Here is a 19,550-nt window from a genome sequence, read left to right on the forward strand (position 1 = left end):
GGAGTTAGCCTTTGTGTAAATTTTTAAAAAATATCTGAAGCTTACCACTTTCAATAGCAATATTGTGACTATTTGAAGTGAAAATCTCTCCCAGGTACATACTACTCCCTTGCCTTCTTAAAAAGAAAATATGTTGATGATTCAGGAATATGATGATCAAACTGTGGAGAAACTCAGAAAAAAGGCTCCAAAATTCAGTATCTTGAATTTTCTGTAAATATCTAATCTAAAATAGTAAAACAGTATAATGCACAATTAAGACATAAATTATTCTTTTAAGAGTACAGTGCATGGTTCCAGGATTCTGGAATAAGGATATGGAAACAATGAAAAAATAAAAGTTAAGTAATAATGACCCCATCAAAGCCAACTGTTCTTAGGTATTTTAATATTGAATTGAGAAAAGGATAATACTGTTTTATTGCTATGATAATCATGGCACTATTTTTTGAAATGACTGGAAACCAAATCAAATCCAATATGTTGCCTAGCAACTATGAGACACAAATACTTTACTTTGTTTCTTAAGCTAACTGACATTAAAACACTACCAAAGATTCCTAAAAATACCTGCCTTAGAGTTCAGTTCTCAGCTAATCTCTTTAGTTCTCAAACATGTTTTTCTCTTTAGAACATCTGACATTAAAATTCCTAATATTCACTTGAGTAAGTATATCAGCAATTCATCAACTTTTTCTTCCTTATAAATCTTTAGACTGTGCCTGCTATTTAAGTTACTTGTAATGTTTGTACTTTAAAATGAGAAATCAAATGGCTCTAAACATAAATAACTTAGCAAGACTTTTCTCTTGGTTTAGAACATAATTTTAAGAGAGATGGCGTATAGCTGAAAAGTTTTGGTGCTCAGCTGTGTGCTAAAGAAAGTTTTCCAAGTCTTTTACAAGTGAATTCCCACTGACTGGGCCCTCATCCTACAGAAACATGGTTTGTGGGGGAGGTGGAGGGAGTCTGTTTATAGCTCCATCACTCATGCTGTTTCATCAGAGCTGGATTATAAAAAGTTATGTCTTCTAGATCAGAGCCTTGCCTAAATAGGAAGTCTAGAAATCACCTAAACAAAGAGATGGCTATGTCACTCCCTCAAGGGGAGTTAGTTTATACTCTTGCTATGAGAAATATCACCCAGTCACTGTTTTTTGGAAATACATTTTGAAAAACATTCAGTATTTTAACAATAATGAATTATGTTTAATCTCATTTACATAGAGAAGAATCAAGCCAAATCAGGTGGAGAAGATAACTTGAATAGATATATAAGTACTACTTGTTTAAATTCAGAGAAATAATTATGATGCTTGCAAGTAGCAAGTATTTACTGGGCATTTATTATGGGCTAAACACTAGGTAACTGCCGTTAATCCTCATAACACGATGTCAACTGGTAGCTAGTGCTGCTTATTTTACATATGAAGAATTAATGGAGACAAAGTTTAGGTATCTTGCTCAAGGTACACAATGAAAATGGCAGAGCTAGTTTCAAACCTGAGCCTATCCTGGTTCCAAAGTTCAAAGTTCTAATAGATCACTTTGGAGAGTACAAGGCAATGTCAACTGGATGGAACTCCAGGAAAACAAGCATAAACCCAGACTGCCCTGGAGACTGGGATTTAGGATCACTATGTATATGCTTTGGATTTGTTTTGTCCTTTTCTTTAGTGTTTGGAGTTGTATGGAGTAAGCACATTGAAATGAATGTACCAAATTTGATTTTATCAACTCCTATGCAAGGATATTAAGCTGTGTCCAATATTTACAATTTAATAAAGCTGTAATGTATAACCTTGTGCTTTCATATTTCACACATACGCTGGGTAAATCTGTAGGATAACCTTTGCTAGGTAGAAAGTATGCATATTTATAGTTTTGGTATACATTGCTAAATCACACTCCAAGAGCGTTTTACCAATACCTATTCCTGTCAGCATGAGTGAGAGTGCCCATTCCCAATAGACTTGCCAACAGAGTATGCAATAAAAGTTTTAGATCTTTATCTTGCTGATAGTTGAAAAATGATATTTTAATGTGAAATTTCTTTGCATTTCTCATTTTAATTTCATTTTCTATAAACTATCTATTTGTACTCTTTGCTGCTTTTTTTTTTTTTTTTCTATTTGGTGGATGGCTTTACTATTTATTTATTTGAGTCCTTAATATATCCCTTTTGTGATACCTCAAACTCTCGGGCTGAGGTGATCCTCCTACCCCAGCTTCTGGGTAGTCGGCACTACAGGCATGTGCCACCACATCCAGGTAATTTTTTGTATTTTTTTGTAGAGACAGGGCTTCCCTATGTTGCCCAGGATGGTCTTGAACTCCTGGGCTCAAGCAATCTGCCTGCCTTAGCTTCCCAAAGTGCCAGGATTACAGGTGTGAGCCACTGCTCCTGCCATTTTTAGTTTCTTATGGTTGTGTTTACCTGTTCTATTATGCTTTCATATTTTGAATCATATGTACAAAGTATCTTACACTGTCAGATTACATTTTTAAGAAACCCATAATGGTTTCTTCTGTAACTTTTTAATTTTATTTCTCACATTTTTATAATTAATCCATCAAAATTCATTAAGTGCAGAGGTGCTACATATAGAATAAACTTGTTCTTTAGATGACTGCCCAGTTTCCCAACATCATTTATAAATCCATTTTCTCCTCACAATTTCCAATGCAATTTTATTATATACTAAATACTGTTAGGTATTTACATCTAATTCTCAGCTACCATAGTGTTCCATTGATTTCTCTGTTTAGTCAAGTGTAGGTACAGATTGTTTTAATTATTATAGCTTTATTATATATTTTAAATACCTAGTAAGTCTAGTTCCTCCACTTTATACCTCTTTTCCAGAATTCTCCTGTTTTGTATGTTCAATTTATATAAAAACTTTGAACACTTGCTCAGTTGAAAAAAATCCTATAGTTATTTTAATAATATGTTAATTGTATAAATTATGGTAGAGAAAATTGGCATTTTTATTATACTGTGCCTTCTTATCCAAGAACATGGTATACCTTTCCACTTGTCTAAGTCTTCTTTGGTTCCCTTTCTCTGTGTTTTAAAAAATGTCTTCAACAGAAAGATAAATACTACATGTTCTCACTTATAAGTGGGAGCTAAATAATGTCTACACATGCAAGTAGAGTGTGGAATGTTAGATGTTGGGCTCTCTTGGGTGGGGTGAGAGTGGAGTGGATGATCAGAAATGGGTAAAATGTATGTTACTCCACTGATGGATATGCTAAAAGCCCTGACTTCACCACTGTACAGTATATCAATGTAACAAAATTACATGTTCACCCCATACATTTATACAAATAAAAATAAATCTTTAAAAAAATCTTCATATACATTTTGCAAATTCTGTTACATTTATTACTTGGAATTTTTGTCAGATTTTTTTCATTATATTTCCTAATGTGTGGATACATGAAAATGTTTTTTTAAAAAATGGCTTACAAGTACACACACACATATACCCAAACCCCAAAACACATATAAAATAAATAAATTCTCTCCCTCCAAAAAACCTAAAATTCTTAAGGTTTTATGTCTAATCTGTCATCTGTCTCTCTATCTATCTATCTATCTATCTATCTATCTATCTATCTATCTATCTATGTTTTTACATAGCATGCAGACCGCCTGTTATTCTTCGGAGTTGAATATTCAGATAAATGAAAATATATAAGAAGCAAAAATATGAAAATCATTATGTATATATTAATTTTTGTACATCTTGTTAAGCTATCCCAGGGCCTTCCTTCCATTTACAGATAGGCTGTGAATTGTTTCCAATTCATTAGGAAAAATGCTCTTTCAGCCAGCTGGGAAAGTGAACAGCATGCCAATTTAAATTTATTTTCTTCACTTTTGTTTCTATCTCCTCTTCCTCAGGAGTATCAAGGTATGTTAGTGACGTTACCTGATACATGCTAACTTCTTTCAGAAAAGAAACAAACAAAAACTGAAAAATGTACTGTTCACATTCCTTTGGCTCCTTGGTCCCAGAAGAAAATCTGGGAAGGAAGAATCATTTCTCTCCGTGATATGATCTTGAATGCAGACCATGTTTACTCAACTTAAGAAAGGGAACACATCTTCCCTTTTTAACAAATGTGTTTTATCTCACAGGATTCCATAGTCATTATAATGGAATAGAAACAGAACCTTGTGTTTAGACCACACTACTCCCTTCTTACCCACAGTTATTCTGCTTACTGACACTGTTTTGCCATTCTCTTTGGTTGTATCTTCTGGGCTCATGCTGCTGAGTGAAGATTTTTTCATTCTCTTTGGTTGTCTCTTCTGGGCTCATGCTGCTGAGTGAAGATTTTTTTCTTTTGCCTTTCTTGGTGATGGTACTGACATCGCTACCAGAGGAGAGATGTTGACACATAGCTGACATCCCCAAGGCCCAGCTTGCAGGAGACTGTGACTCTCACATCTATCTATTTTTTTTTCTGGCTGAGTCTGGTTCTGTTTGATTTCTATCCCAAATGAGATTTTTAGAACATTTGAGGAAAATCTTTTCAGAAAGTGAAACAAAAAATAGTTTCTCCCCTCACCATTTAAACTCTTCGTTATGATTTTGTTCCTGAAGATAATTTTAGAAAATCATTTCTATATCATGGGAACACACACTTGCCCCTGGTTCTTGACAGCTCGAAGTGTTCAGGATGCGGACTTCTCTAAACAAGTGGCTTAATGTGAAGATGATTTTGAATGTTTGGAAATTCCATGCTGGATGTGTGGAGGAGAAAGTGTCACTATGATAGGAGGTGAGTATTTCTGCTTGGACTGAATGTGCACCAATGTCTTGCAAAGGAAATATTAACTAAACAATAGTTAGAAATGCAATTAGGATGTGATTTTTCTAGCCAAATAGTGCCATAAGACAGCTTTGGAAGTCAGACAGACCTGGTCAGAAACTCTGGCTTCACAACATAGAAGGATCATGAGTTTAGGTATAACCCTTAGTCTCTCTAGACCTCATCTTCTTTAATCATTAATGGGGTGTGTGTGTGTGTGTGTGTGTGTGTGTGTGTGTGTGTGTGTAAATGCTAACTTTAATTTTGTTGAATTAGCTAAGACATATAGAAACACCTAACCAAGTAGTTAAAAAATAGTAGACATTATTTTAAGTATAAAATATGGCCATGGTAAGAATATAACATAAATACTAAAAAATCTGAAGGCTGTGTGCGGTGGTGCATGCCTGTAATCCCAGCACTTTGGGAGGCTGGGTCAGGCAGATCACGAGGTCAAGAGATTGAAACCATCCTGGCCAACATGGTTAAACCCCATCTCTACTAAAAAACCAAAAATTAGCTGGGCATGGTGACCGTCACCTATAGTCCCAGTTACTTGGGAGGCTGAGGCAGAATTGCTTGAACCCCTTCACAGAGGTTGAAGTGAGTTGAGATCGTACCACTGCACTCCAGCCTGGCGACAGAGCGAGAAAAAAAATCTGGAATGTATTAAGTACCATTACAAAGTCAGAACTCAATGGACATTTAATTCAGCTCAATGCAGAAAATCATTTCTATATCATGGGAACACACATTTGCCCGTGATTCTTGACAGCTCAGTGTAGCTGAATTAAATGTCCACCATTAGTATAATACATCCCCAAGACTCAGGCTCAGCTTGTAGGAGACTATTGCTCTCACATCTATCTTTTTTTTTTTTTCTGGCTGACGCTGGCCCTGTTTGATTCAACAGTGAGCTGTTAGTATTATGAAGACAAAACGGTATGGGGACCATCTCCTTGGGAGCAACTGTGAGCCACAGGGGAAGAATTCCAAACAATGGTAGGCTCCCTAGAAGTACTGCTGCCATAAACCAAACATTTTTATGTTTATAGCATAGCTAGGAAAGTTGGCTGGACTTTTTTCAATGGGAATTTACTAAGTGTACAAAAATACCTAGAAAATGTATGAATTCAGTCCTCATCCCCAAGGAAATTATTGTCTGATTGAGTTACTCAGTGAGGGAACTCAAGATATCAGCAAGTAAAGCAAAGAAACCCAGCCTTGTACTGAACTGAATTATGTGCTCAATTCCAAAATGCGCTTCCAATGTAAAGGATGCCAAAGCCAAATAGAAAGAGTCTCTGTTCAGATATCATGAAGCTCTGTTCCTTCTGTTTGCCTGAGATCACTGTCCCCCTTCTCTGTCTGCTTGTTTTGGGGGCAGGGGGAGCAGCTTTTCTCCAATTACAAATACTATCAATCATTGTTTCCTGAATTGTTCTTTATACACTCCTCAGGCTTGTCCCCATCCAGGGGTAGAGAAGATACCTGACTTATACTAGTGGATTACCTTACTGCGCACAGGGATTGGTCATAAAATGAGGGAATGACTCAAGTCAAGCCAAACAGCATCCTTTCCTGGGTATTGTGGAGCTGGAATCAGGGAAAGATTTTTTTTTCCTCCTGTTGGTAGTGAAGCTAATAAGATGTGAGTCTAGGATAATGATAGACATAGTTTCAGCTTTATGAACAAATCTGTAAGAAGGATATCAATGCAGAGATGGCAGGGGAGGGGCTGGGGAGAGAGAGAGAGAGAAAGTGAGGCCATGGTTCCAGCTGTTGCTGACGTTGAGTTTTGAGTTGGGTTCCTGTCGTTCTCAGTCACAGTTTGAAGTTAAGTGGTTCCATCCTATAAGGCATTGCTTACCTCATTTTCCTATTTCGGTCATCAGGATTATGACCGCAAGTCCCATGGAGTCTGAGTCACACTGCTCATGTAACAATCTCCAAAGGAATCCCTTTACCTCAGACCACGAAAGGAATAGTTGAAAAGAATGAAAATAAGCATACTAATTGAATTTATATAATTGCCTATATAATCTTCTCCTTTTTTATATTTAGCAGTATAGTCCTAGTTTTAACACTTACTGGATTTATGACTTAGGGTAAATGACCTAATTTTTCTATACTTCTTTGCATAGGTATAAAATGGGTATAATGAATACATATGCCTTACCTAAGAGTAATGCATTATAGGATAATGGTTGAGAACATAGTCTTTGGGAGAAAGACTTCCTAGAGTCAAGTCCTATTTCTTCCATTTACTTGTTTTTAGTTTGTTGTGAACTTGAACAAGAGACTTATCTTTAGATTCCTTGGTTCTCTTATTTGTAAAATGATGATATTGTGGACTACATGTATATGTTTTACCAAATTTCATATTTTAAAATCCTAACCCCCAGTGGGATGGTATTAGAGGTGGGGCCTTTGGGAGTTAATTAGGTTTAGATGAGGTCATGAGAGTGGTGCCCCAATAATAGGATTAGTATCCTTATAAGAGAAAGAGACTAAAGCTCACTCTTTAGGCCACATGAGGATACAAGGAGAACATGACTGTCTGCAAACCAAGAAGGGTGTCCTCATTAGACATTGAGTTGGCTGATGCCTTCACCTTGGACTTCTCAGTCTCCAGAACTGTCAGCAATGAATGTTTGATGTTAAAGCCAGCCAGACTGTGGCACTCTGTTATAGCTACTGGAACTAAAATAGGCAATAATAGTATTTACCTTATAAAATTGTATACTTGTTTAGTGAGTTAATGTATTTAAAGCTGTTCACATAACAAGTACTATATATAAATGTTAATAATTATTGTAATTATATTATTCAATTGTAACAGAGATTAAATAGAAGCCTTATCACAATGCCTTCTTCACTGTAAATGCTCTGTCTAGCTCTGCATTGGCAGTTAGCATATCACTCTCATTAATTTTATTAAGTTAACACTTTTGCTATGGTGTACTAAAACACCTTCGGTAGCTGCCTATCACCTGTAGATAATAGTACTTCTTATGTCATCTCTATCCTAAACATTCTAGTCTATTTCCCAGGATTGCCTCAAACGGCCACTTCATTTAGTTAAACAATTTCTTATCATTAATTATCTGTCAAGAACTGTGTACAGTCTGAGATTTTTACCTCATTTATAAGCTAAGAAATTAGCCTTCTACAGTTTTATGTTGCTGGCATTAGACACAGAATTCCTGAGTCATTACTTATGGTGCGGCAATCAGTATGAGCTTCATGTTTGCACTGGTTACCTTTGTTCTCCTTGTCCCATTGAGGGGGACACTAAGGGGCCCAGGTGGTTGCATGCAGTGGGTTTGTGTGATAGCTGAGGAACTCCAAGGTTAGAGTATCTGATATTCTTTGCTAATAAATCAAAATACAGTAGTGGCAGTTTCATAATGCTTAGTTGCAATGTAGAATCTGAAAACATATTTGTTATTATAATGCATTAAAATCCATTGGTCTATATTTAGTTTTGAATGAAGCATTTACCCAAGTATGATTTTGTAACAAAATGCACTGGTCATTTGGAAAATACTGGTTCCCACAGTTATGTAGAAGGGCAAGGCAGCTCTCTGGGGTCTCTTCTATAAGGGCACAATTCCCATTAATAAGGACTCACTCTCATGACTTAGTCACCTTCTGGAAGGTCTCACTTTTTTTTGATTAATTAATCAGTATTAGCTAACAAAAGATTAATGACATCCCCTTTCTCATCCCTGTGAATCAAGGCAAGAAGGGCCATTTGCCAGCACCAACAGTAGGAGCTGGAAATCTGCAGCAGTTTTGAGCAGAAGGCCTCTCTTTCGAATACCATTACCTTGAGGTAAGGATTTCAACACAAGAATTTTGGGAAGACATGACCATTCAGATTAGAAAGCACATTGTTTCTAAGTTATGTGTAGAAAGTTCAGTTATTGATGTCTAGCAGCTATTAGAAAATATGAGACTGAATATAGAAAATTACAATTTAATGATCTGCATTGGGGAGGCATCCACACATAGGTGATAGGTTGAAGATACAGGAGTATGCATAGCATACTAGTCTATGTAATGGTCTGTCTTGGTTTAAACTCTAGTTCTGCCACTTTATTAACTAATTTGTGACTCAGTGCTCTCATCTGAAAACAGCTAAAATAGGAATATCCATCTCAAATGACTGTTACAAGGATTAAATGAGTTCATATTTGTAATGTGGTTATAACAGATCTTGACACATAGTAATATATATATATCTATCTAGATCTAAATGTAATTTTACTATATAAATGAAATTTTAAAATGGGAGTAAATGGAGAACTTCTCTGGGAGAATACTGAGAGAGAAGAGAAGAGTGCTGAGAATTGGGGCAACCAATGTTTAAAAAAAAAGCAAAAGGAAAGGAGCCACTGAAGGAGACAGAGTGATGAGGGAGGCAGGGGAGAAACTCCAGAGTGGTGTCCTGGAAGCCTAGGAGAAGTTTGCCATATTGCAGACTTCAGGCAGGAATGTAAACCTCGAGATGGCGGGTGCTGCATTTACTCTGTTCTCTGCTGAATCCTCTGGACTTAGCACAGTGCCTGATATATAGCAGGTGCCCAGTAAATATTTGGCAAATGAAAATGCCAAAGAGAAGTTGGAGAGATAAGGGCCTGAATATGTTTATTTATGTTTAACAAAAATAGGTCAGTTGGGGACTTAGACTTCCCTATATAGTGCCATACTAACGTCAGAACTTGATGTTAAAATATTCTTAATTTATGATTTAACCCTTACAGCTATTGCTTGTTATGACCATGGTTTCATTATAATTTTGTGTAACTGGCCCCAAAGTCTCTTTTTTTAAAATAACTGCATTCTGCCTATGATCACAGGCATATTTTTAGCCTTTTTCTAAATGCCAAAATTAGCCATTAGATAGAAGAACCGGTCATCAACCAGGCCAGTGGATGACTCAAGATTCTGTCATTTGACCTCATATTGAAAATATGAAGGACAAACAGAGTCTGACAAGCAGCACTACTTTCTGCTTTTCATTATTACTGTACAGAAAAACAATCATCTAAAATATTGATTTTTCTTTTATTTGAGTATGTGGCAGGCAGTACATTGCCCTTTACTACAAATGGACTGGTTGTAAAAACCTCCACACGAGGAGGTAGTTACGACTGAATCCTACCACTGTGTTTCTGAACTCCTTAGACTAATGGATTCCATTGAACTGGTCTCAGATTAAATTTCTCTAACTATTAATTTTTCTACTTCCTTGCTCAAAATCCCTCTATAGAATACATATTAAGCCTCTTTAATCTAGTCAGACTCCTTTTTTTTCTGAATCCCCCCATGTAAACTCTATGCTACGGTCACACTAGTCTACTTTCTTTTCTCAAATATTTGGTTCTCCACTTGTGTATCTTTTGTTAGATATACTCCTAGATATCATATAGTATTGAAATATTTTCTCTGTTGTATTATCCAGTGGATTGTGACTGGTGCTTAGGAAGTTGCCCCAAAATTTTGTATGCAGCTCTTTTACCCGTGAATCTGTAGATTCTTTTCAAATTCTAATGGCTGAATATAGAAGCTATTGAATTTTCTGTGTGGACAGATCATATGTTTCACAAATAATGATAGTTAGGTCTCTGTTTTTCCAATTACTATACCAAAAAATTTCATTGGCTTGCATTTACTAGAACTTACAATAAAATGTTCAATAGAAGTAGCAGTAGTTGGCAACCTTGTCTTTTTCCCGACATGTAAAGGAATGCTTTTCAAATATCATCATTAAGCTACTTGGTTAATAATGACATATATGTGAGTCAGCATGTTGAATGGTTAAGAGCTACAATTCTGGACCAATCTGGCTGGGTTTAAATTCTAGCTCTGCCACTTAGCTGCAGTGTCACATTGGATAAATTAACTCTGGCTTGGTTTTCTCATGTGTAATACGGGGAATGATAGCATCTAAATCATAGAGTTATTGTAAAGATTCAATGAGATAATACTTACAAAGTGCTTAAAACTATCTGGCACATACCAGCATGGTATAAGTGTTTCTTATAAAAATATATTGAGGTAATCATTTGAAATTTCCCATTTAATATACTACTTTAATTGACATTATTATATTGAATAGCTTTTAAATTGTTGGAGTCAGCCATATAAAATTATGAATTTAAAAAATAGATAGTTCATTTCTAGTCAATATTGTACTGGAGGTTCTAGTCAGTACAATTAAGCAAGAAAAAGTAATAAAAGGTATACAGATCAGAAAAAAAGAGGTAAAACTATATGCACAGATGGCATCATATTGTACACAGAAATCATAAAAAATCCACAAAGCTATCAGAGCTAATAAGCACAGTCAGCAAAGTTGCAGAGTACAAGATTAATATGCAAAAATGAGTTGTATTTCTATACACTAGCAATAAACATTCAGAAAGGAAGTTAGCAAAACAATTCCACTGATAGTAACATCAAGAATAATAATATGGAGGCTGGGCATGGTGGCTCACACCTATAATCCAAGCACTTTGGAGGCCAAGGTGGGTGGATCACCTGAGGTTGGGAGTTCAAGTTCAAGAATAATATGTTTAAGAATAAAGGGAACAAAAATGTATGAGACTTATAAACCTAAAATGATACAGCATTTTTAAAGAAATTAAGAAATAGCTAAATAAATGGAAAGATAGCTCTTACTTGTGGATCAGAGAATCTTAAGGTAGACATACTCCCCAAACTGATCTATAGCAACACAATCACTATCAAAATTTTATCTGCTTTTTTTAAAGAAATAAACTGATTCTAAAATTTCTGATTTCAAAAATTACTAGAAAGCTACAGTAATCAAGACGTTGTGGCACTGGCATAAGGGTAGAGATATGATCAAGGGAATAGAATATAGAGTCCAGAAACAAACCCTTACATTTAAGGTCAATTTATTTTTGACAAAAGTGCCAAGATAACTTGATTAAGAATAGTCTTTTCAATAAATGCTGATGTGACAACTGGATACCCATGTGTAAAAGAATGACATTGGATTTGAGTTACAATATACATAAATATTAACTCAAAAATGGGTCAACAACCTAAATACAAGAGCAAAAACCTTCAAACTCTATGAAAAAAATTATAAAAGTAAATCTTTGTGAACTTGGATGAGGCAATGTTTTCTTGGATATGACGCCAAAAGCACTTAAGCACCAGAAGAAAAATAATTGGACTGCATTAAATTAAAAACTTTTGAGCTTCAAAGGACATTATCAAGAAACTGATAAGACAAACCACAGAGTGGATGAAAATATTTGCAAATTATATACTTGATAAGATACCAGTATCCAGAATACATGACGGACCCTTGTAAATCAACAATAAAAAGAAATAATTCAATTTAAAAACCCTGGGCAAGGGATTTGAATAGACATTTCTCTGAAGAAGATATACTAAGGGCCAATAAGCACATGGAAAGATGCTCAAAATCATTCCCTAAAGAGGGAAATGCAAATCAAAACCACATGAGATATCACTTCACATTCATTAGGATTGCTCTAGTAAAAAAGACAGGCAATAACAAATGTTGATGAGAATGTAGAGAAATTTGAACTCTCATTCACTTCTAGTAGGAACATAAAATGGTGTAGCCTCCTTGTAAATGAGTTTGGCAGTTCTTCAAAATATTTCACATAGGGTTTTTATATGATCCAACAATGTTACCCCTAGATGTCTATCCAAGGAAATTAAAATTATTTCCTACACAAAAACTTGTATATTAATGTTCTTAGCAGCTTTATTCATAGTAGCCCCAAAGTGAAAACAACCCAAATGTTCATTGATTGATAAATGACTAAACAAAATGTAGTGCATCCTTGCAATGGTATATTATCCAGCAACAAAAAGAAGGACCGATGCTTGCTACAGTGGGGATGAACCTTGTAAATGTTATTCTAAATGAAAGAAGCCAGTCACAAAAGGTCACATATGATTTCACTTATATTAAATTTCCAGAATAGGAAAATCCATGAAGACAGAAAATAGATCAGTGGTTTCTAGGGGCTGGGAGTAGGAACTGGGAGTGATGGCTAATGGATATGGGATTTCCTATTGGGGTGACAAAAATGTTCTGGAAGTTGTAATGGTTGTTGCTATACTAAATTTTGTTACTATACTAAAACCCATTGAATACTATAATTCAGGGTGAATTTTATGATGTGTGAATTACATCTCCCCTAAAATGTTAAAAAAAATTGGTGAATTTAGCTTTCTACTATATCCTATTTAAGATATTTATATATATATATGTTTATAAATGAGATTGTTCTTTACTTTTCTATTCTTACACTATTTTTATTTCATTTTGGGATCTGGACCCAAGGAATCTGACTTCTTTATGACTGTTATTTCTCAACCGTCCAGGTCTAATTCCACCTTTGCACTAATTCCTATATGCCCTCTTGCCTCTGCAAGTACATAACTTCAACAAATTCTGCCTCTTTTTCCTATGTCATTTTTTTCTCCTCTCTATTTGGTAATCGCAATGAGCTTTCAAAACAGTACAATATCTCTTATTGTGAAGGAACCCTCCCTTGACTCCACATTCTCCTCCAGCTATTGCTACATTTCTCCATAATAGCAAAACTTGTTGAAAAATTTATAGTCAGCAGCTCTTTCCTCTCCATTCTCACTTGGATCCACTTTAATCAGGCTTTTTTCCTCATCTACCTGTTAAAGCTGCCAGTTAATTCCATACAATTAAGTTCTAATGATCAATTCTCTGTTATCATCTGACTTGAACTCTCAGAAGCATTTGCCACAACTGTAACTCTCTTCTTGAAATACTTTCTTCAATTTAACTTCTGGGATGACACTTTCTTGGTTCTCCTGTTCCCTGGTTGTTCTTCTCAGTCTTTTTTGTTGGTTTCTTCTTATATTAGTTTTCTCTTGTTGTGTAAGGAATTACTACAAATTTGGTGGCGTTAAACAGATGCAATAGCTAACAGTTTCTGTGAGTCAGGAGTCAGGGCATAGTCTAACTGGGCCTTTCGATTAAGGTCGTACAAGACTGTAATCAAGGGGATGGCTGGATTGCATTTTTACCTGGAGGCTCAACTGGAGGGAATTCTGGTTTTGAATTCACCCAGGTCATTGGCAAAATCATTTTCTTGTGGATGAATGACTGAGGGCCTGGCTCTTTGGAGGCTGTTGGCTAAAGACCACTCTTGGTCCTAGAGATCACACGTAATTCCTTGCTACATTGACTTTTCCAGCATGGCTGCATACTTCAAGACCACAAAGAGAGTCTCTTACCTCAAGGGCAGCCTAGTCCCCTCCTCATCCCCCTTTTAAGACCTTTTGCCTTGATTAAGTAAAACCCACCAGGAAAATCCCCCTTTTCATTAACTCAAAACAATTGAATTGGATCTTAATTACATCTGGAAATCCCTTCAACATTGCCATGCCCTGTTGTTTAGAAGCAAGTCACAAGTCCTACTGCACTCAAGGAGGAGGATCATACAAGGCATCAACAACAAAGGGTAGAAATCCTAGGGGCCATCTTACACTTCTTCCTACCACACTCCTCATCTGTTTGATCTTTAAAACTGGCATTCTCTAGGGCTCAGTTCTTGAGTCTCTTCTCTTTATGTGTTGTGCTGGATCTCTTCCATTTGCCTCCCTGCATTTGCTTTCTCCCCTCCTCTTCTTTGATTTGTGTTCTAAGAGGTGATTTGAGCACACAATATCAACAGCTTTTTTGCCCTTGACTTTCTGTTGGAGGTTGGGAGATGAGTGGCGTAGAGTGTCACTCCCTCTAGCCTCCTTATTGCTGGGTTGCCTCCCTTGACTAAAAGTTACAGCTCTTGTCAAGGGGAGCATCTCTATCCAGCCACCTCTTCGGTTTCCAGTAATTCCTCCTTCCTGTGGACACATTAGGATTCCTACTATTGGAATAATACATCATCCTTTATTCATTCTTTTTTTGAGTTGGAATTTCGCTCTTGTTGCCCAGGATGGAGTGCAATGGTGCGATCTCGGCCCACCACAAGCTCCACCTCCAGGGTTCAAGTGATTCTCCTGCCTCAGCCTCCTCAGTAGCTGGAATTACATGTGCCACCACAACCGGCTTTGTATTTTTAGTAGAGATGGGGTTTCTCCGTGTTGGTCAGGCTGGTCTTGAACTCTCAACCTCAGGTGATCTGCCCACCTTGGCCTCCCAAAGTGCTGGGGTTACAGGTGTGAGCCATTATGCCTGGTAACATCATTCTTTATTCTTTATCTGAAATTCTGCCACACTGTTTAAATAGATCCTTTGTTAAAGTCTTCTCAAATCGCATGATTAGCGTGTGCTACTTGGACTTACTCATAAATATACATGCTCTCCCTTTCTGATCTCATTTAGCCTCATAGATTTAAATTCAATTATTCCACTGATGACTCCTACATTTTATCCCATAGCCTGGATCTCTCCCTTGAGATTCCTTTTGGAATTTTCACTTGGATATATTCTATATACCACAAACTTTGCAAGTCCACACCTTCAACTCTGATTCTTATCCAACTTCCAACCTCAAACCTGTACTTCTTCATATTTTCCAGTCTCAGAAAATGGCAATATCAGTCTTACAGCTACACAGGCCAAAGAGTCTGGAGTTGTAGCCAAGCGTGGTAGCACTTGCCTGTAGTCCCAGCTACTTGGGAAGCTGAGGTGGAGAATTGGTAGAGCCTAGGAGTTTGAAGCTGTAGTGTGCTATGACTGGGCTTGAATATTTTCAGCATGGGCAACCTATTAAGACTCCATTTTTCTTTTTTAGTGATTATTGATAGGCTGATTTTTAATTGATAAACAACATTTGTACATATTTTTAGGGTACTTGTAATATTTTGTTACATACATAGGATGTGTAATGATGAAGTCAAAGCACTTAGGATCTCCATTACCTCATGTGTTAATCATTTCTATGTGTTAGGAACATTTTAAGTCCTCTCTTGATGTTATATTGAAATTTATATACTACATTGCTTATAACTATAACTACCCTACTCTACCATAGAACATTAGATTTTATTGATTCTATCTAATTGTATGTTTATGCCCATTAATCAGCCTCTTATCCTCCCCAGCACTTACAAACCCTTCCCTACCTCTGGTAACTATCACTGTATTCTCTTTCTCCGTAAGATCAATCATTTTAGCTCCCACAAATGAGTGAGGGGATGCAATAGTTGTCTTTCTGTTCTTGGCTTATTTCACTCAATATAATGATCTCCAGTTTCAACTATGTTGTGAAGCAAATGGCAGGATTTCATTTTTGTTAATGGTTGACTAGTATTTCATTGTGTATGTGTATGTGTGTTTATCACAATTTCTGCATCCATTCTGTTTCTGGACACTTAGGTTGATTATATATTTTGCTATTGTGAATAGTGCTACAATAAACATGAAGGTAGAGGTATTCCTTTGAGATATTTATTTCTTTTCCTTTGCACAAATACTCAGTAGAGGGGATTGCTGGATCATATCATGGTCCTCTTTTTAGTTTAGTGGTTTTTTTTTGTTTGTTTTTTAGAAATTTCAATGTTGTTTTCTAGAGAGGCTGTACTACTTTACATTCCCACTGAGTGTATAAGAGCTCCCTTTTCTCTGCATCTTCATCAGCATTGTCATATATTGTCTTTCTAGTAAACAGCCAATCTAACTGGGGTAAGATAATATCTCACTGTGACTTTGATTTGCATTTCCCTGATGAATGGTGCTATTGAGCATTTTTTCATGTATGTGTTGGCCATTTGTATGTTTTTTGAGAAATGTCTATTCATGTTCTTTGCTCATTTTTCAAAAGGATTATTTGTTTTTGTTTCTATTTTTTTGCTTTGAGTTGAGTTCCTTGTTTACTTTAGATACTAGTATATTGTGAGATGAGTAGTTTGGGAATATTTTCTGCCATTCAACAGGCTGCATCTTTACTCTGTTAATTGTTCATTTTCACTGCACAGGAGCTTTTTAGTTTAATACAGTCCCATTTGCCTGTTCTTGGTTTTGTTGTCTGTGCTTTTGAGGTTATTAGCCATAAAATCTTTGCCTAGGTCAAAGTCCTGGAATGTTCACCCCATGTTTTCTTCTAGTAGTTTTATAGTTTTTATAGTTCTCTTAAAAAAATCTGGGATCCTTTCTGACCTCCATTTTTCTTTTGCACTATCTATCTGATCCAACGACAATCATCTTGTCTCCATCTTCAACATATCTTCAGACCATAACAGCATCTCCCCAATCCACTGCTTCCCTCCTGGTCCAAGCCCTCCTCATCTCTGGTCTGGATTGCTTAAATAGGCTTTTAATTTGTCTCCTTGCCTCTTACTCCTTACCATACTCCTTACCCTTCATTCCAGCCCTTTCTCACAAGGCTATCCTAGTGGTCTCTTTAATTCATAAGTTACATTATGTTTCTCTTTGCCTCCAACCCCCACAGTGGCCTCTTATCTCACTGGGAATAAAAAGTCACAAACATGGAAATGGCTTTCAAGGTCATGTGATCTGGCCTTCTGCTCCAATTCTAACTTTTGCTCCTGCCACTCTTCTTGCTCACTCCTTTCTTATCACACTAATCTCCTTGTTATTCCTTGAGCCTACCCTGCATGTCTCTGCCTTAAAGCCTGAGACACTTGTCCCCCATGTCATTCATTATAACTGGCTCCCTTAAATATCACATTCTCACTAGGTCTGCTCTAGCTCTCTTCATAAAATAGCATCCTTTCTTCCCTCTTTGCTGCTTTTCTTCTGCCTTTACCTTAGTTTATTTTCTTTTCCTAGCAGTTCTACCCTTGGACATATTATATATTCACTTGTTTACTTGTGATCTGTTTCCCACACTGACCCCTTTCCCTCAACTAGAGTGTGAACTCAATAGGATAAGGACTTTGTTTTGTTCACTCATTTTTCTTCAACACCTAGAACACTGCCCGCGTTTAGTAGCTGCTCAAGAAATAGTTGTTGGAATACCTGATTGAGTAGATGAATGAAAAGTTATGGTTAAGGTATTATCCTACAAATTTGGTAAGCAATATCTACAAAATCTAGTTGTTCTGGGTTCCTGATCTATATTTGGGAATTATGGTTCCTGGTTTCAAAACAGTGTCTTTTTTCTCCCACTTTCTCAGCTCCAATGAGTCCCAGTAAGCCACAGTTCCTAACAGCAAGTGAATTGTTTTTTAAACTGCCTACGTGTTATTGGAAGTCCCAACCCAGCTGCAGCTTCAGGCAGAGTGCCCAGTTCTGGCCAGTCATCTCTCTGAGCCTTGCTCACTGCGTTGGCTTTCTGTTCTGTTTCTGGTCCATGGAGATGTTTATCTTGATTTTGTACCCAGCTAATGTCATAACGCTTTTATCTTTTTATATATTTCCAATCATGGTTGAATGTTTAGAGCTGAGAGGGTGTGGTAATTTATGAACTCACTAAACCATCTTGATTAGAAGTCCCAACACATTTCCAAACAATGTCTGAAATGTTGCCAAATTTAAAATCCAGGAGACAGTACATAAAAATTCAGATTTATGGTTTATCTTAAAAATTTGTATATCTGACAAGAGTAAGCCTGCATTTCTATATGTGACAACTGACCAGAGGTGAGTACAGGCTAAGACCCTTCACTGGGTCATGTGCTCTACAAGCTGCCAAGTCCTCCCCACAGCACATTTTGTTAAACTTAGGCAGAAATGACTTCACTCTTTTGCTTTATCTGCCTAATTCTTGTAGGTATTTTAATTTGTGATCCCTATTTTGAGAACCATCTGAGCTAAAGCATGAGGTAATTTATTAAAAGGTTAGAAAATAAAAACACCAAAACCAAAACAGAGTCCTTACTTTATATAGTATATGACGGGTAGGAGAGAGAGAGAGAGAGAGAGAGAGAGAGAGAGAGAGAGAGAGAGAGAGAGCAAGAAAGAGAAAGAAAGAAAGAAAGAAAGAAAGAAAGAAAGAAAGAAAGAAAGAAAGAAAGAAAGAAAGAAAGAGCATATTTTATAGTCTTTCTCTCCTTAGTGCAAGTTTTTAATTCTAGCTCCATGGTCACTAAGCTTCCAAACCTACCAAACTGCAACTTTTCCCTTTTAGGTGAGACAAGCCCTTAAGGATTTTTTCCCATGTGAAAATAGTGAAATAAAAAATATAAAATAAAAAAATATATAAAACTTTCTATCAGGGAATGCCCTGGAATCCAGTGATACCATTACACAATGAGTAATACATAACTGGGAATATAATGTGTCTACTCTTCTCTCAAGGTAAGATCGCTCTAATTTATCAAGAAAGAACTTGATACCGACAAGCTTTTCTTCTGAAACTGAACTGAGTAGTTAAGAGAATCAGATTTTTTTATGCATGCAAGAATCTGGGTAATCATCTCCTTTTGCCCGCCTACCACAGATACTCTTCCCAGAATAACCTGTGGTCAGTTTGAGGAATTCCTACACTTCTTGAAGTCTAAATGTTCGATTTATATTGAATAGTGACTTCCATCCAAAAATGTACAGGCTTTGCAAGACCATGCAAGGAATGGAGATTTGCATAGTTTGTGTGACTTGTGGAGCATTGGGAAAACCTATTGCTCTCTATGTTTGCCTTGCTAGTGGGTCATGGTGCCAGAAGCAACTATATTTCTTATTTATTCAGATTAATGCACTGAAACTATTATTGATTAGCAAGTAAATCCTCCTATATTTGTACCATTTGTCACTTCATTAT

General features: G+C 36.5%; 1 protein-coding gene across 1 annotated transcript in view; it reads left to right on the top strand.

The window, feature by feature from the left end:
• LOC144577638 (uncharacterized) overlaps positions 1-19,550 on the top strand; it is a 191,514-nt gene that overhangs the window by 99,511 nt on the left and 72,453 nt on the right. The window contains exons 7-9 of the mRNA XM_078336978.1: positions 4,681-4,797; positions 5,741-5,829; positions 8,571-8,665. The gene's annotated coding sequence lies outside the window, so the exon portion shown is untranslated. The remainder of the gene's footprint in view (positions 1-4,680; positions 4,798-5,740; positions 5,830-8,570; positions 8,666-19,550) is intronic.

The sequence above is a fragment of the Callithrix jacchus genome, chromosome 9 (genome assembly GCF_049354715.1).
Source record: "Callithrix jacchus isolate 240 chromosome 9, calJac240_pri, whole genome shotgun sequence".
NCBI classification, from domain to species: Eukaryota; Metazoa; Chordata; class Mammalia; order Primates; family Cebidae; genus Callithrix; species Callithrix jacchus.